Genomic DNA, 2,104 nt, shown 5'->3' with positions numbered 1-2,104 from the left:
CTGCAATTCCACAAAAGTGTGTCTGAATCGATTCAAACACTGCCTCAATCGATTGAAGATCAAACGAACTAATCTATACCATTGATCTTGACGCGATGGCTTCCAGCAGATACTTGTGAATCGATTGGAATATAAACCCAATCGATTCACGGCGACGTCTATGTGAGAAACAGCTAGTTTTCACGACGTTTAAAAAGCTGGAAGAAAGGAACAAGATCATCCGAGAAAAATATACTGTTCTATTGCCTTTGTGTGATCAATCTCTGAAGCGCTCAAGACCTCTCAAGGGTTTGAAGCTCAAGCTCTCCATCTCGCCACGTTTTCAAGTCTCACGTTGCAAGGAAGAAGGACTTCAAGTTTGTAATCCCTCTTTTCTTCTTCATTGTAGTGGGTGTGATCTTTTGTAACAATCCAAATTTTCTCAATTAGAGTCCTAAAAGTAATTTAAAAATGCTATAGAAATATTCTAGGGATTTTTAGAAATTTTTAGAGTATTTTTATGTAATTTTTGGAGGTCATTTGGTATTTTTACTAGACGAAAGAAGTTTCGACAAAAATAATGTCCAAGCCGATATTCAAACCCATGACCTCCGGCCGAACCAAGCCTTAAGCGACTCCGGCTGACCAAGTGTGCAAGCGGTCGATGTTGATCAGATATGCAGCGACAAGTATTTAAGGTATAGTATTTAATAAAAACCCTAGTTATAAGAAAAGAATTAGGTTTTTCTTTTTTCTCGAAAATTTTCTCTCCTTTCCTTCTCCCCGTGCGTCGGCGTTTTTCCTCTCGGGCGGAAACAAAGGAGATTTAGGGCATGCATTCCAGCGGCTGGCGAGGGAGTTCTCCGAAGGTTTCTTCATCTCTTTGTGATCCTCTCGTCGAGGAGGAGGCGTGAGCACAAGAAGAGACCAAGAGCTCGAGTTCTCCGAAACCCTTGAGCCTTCCCCTCCAGTTGTAAGTCAAAGAACACCTCGGTAAGTTGCTTCTCACCTGCGGTGAGAGTAGTTTCGAATTTAATTTGGAGTTTCCCTGTTTTTGAGTATGCTGTGAAGTTTTTTTTTTTGGTGTTTTGGAATATGCCGTGAGGAAATTTCAGATTTACTAGGGGTATAGTTGCTTCTAGTATTCGAATTATATTATAAGGGCTATGGTTTAGGGCTTGCTGCTGTGGGGTTCAAAGGATCTGAGTTTCTTTTGAGCTTTCAGAATAAGCTGTAAGATTAATGAGTTTGAAGTTGCTACTATGAGTTTTATAAAGAAGATTGTTCTTCCCTTTAGGCTTTCGGATTTTGTTGTAAAGAATTGCGGAATTGCTAGGGATTTAGTTTCTTCTTGCTTTAGAATTTTGCTGTGAAGATTTGGTTTAGGGCTTGCTGCCGTGAGACTCAAAGAAAGGATATGGAAGAGTTAAGTATGTTGAGCAATTTGTCTTCTTATAGTTTCCTTGTCGTGGCATGGAACAGGGAGATTTGTTGGGATTTCGATTGCCTTATATAAGTTTAAGCTGTGAACCAGTTTTATATGGGTCCTTTTAAATTTCCAGCAAGCCTTATTGACCTTGCTGTACAGGTTTAGATCTGTGCTATGAGAGGGGCACGAGCAGCCTTACTGTAAGTTTCGGTTGTGCTATCCAATGAACAAGAACAACCCATAAGTTTATATCAGCTTTAGACCGTAGTTTAGCTTCATTGTTATTGTTGGGTTGTGTAGCCTTGCAAATCTTGGTTTGTGGTTGGAAATAACATGGATATCTGGAAGTGTACGGATTGTAGTTTGAGCCATTAGGTTGTGTAGTGCAGTTTCAATTTTAGAATTTGCTTATGTTAAATCTGAGCATGAGGTTTAGATATGCTACCTTGCTATTTTCATTTAAGTATACAGAATTGAGTTTCTTTATTCTAGCATGAGGTTTAGATATGTTTTCTTGTTACACTCATTCTAGGATACAGATTTGAGTTTCTCTATTCTAACATGAGGTTTAGATATGTTTCCTTGCTACCGTTTATTCCAGCAAGCTTCACATATGTTTAGAGTCAGCTAGTTGAGTTCTTTTAATTCGAAGCATGCAGTATAGGTTTTAAATCCAACAAGTTTTAGATTTAGTTT

Source organism: Zingiber officinale, chromosome 7A, assembly GCF_018446385.1.
Source record: "Zingiber officinale cultivar Zhangliang chromosome 7A, Zo_v1.1, whole genome shotgun sequence".
Classification (NCBI taxonomy): Eukaryota; Viridiplantae; Streptophyta; class Magnoliopsida; order Zingiberales; family Zingiberaceae; genus Zingiber; species Zingiber officinale.
The sequence above is the reverse complement of the archived record's forward strand: the minus strand, read 5'-3'. Positions refer to the sequence as shown.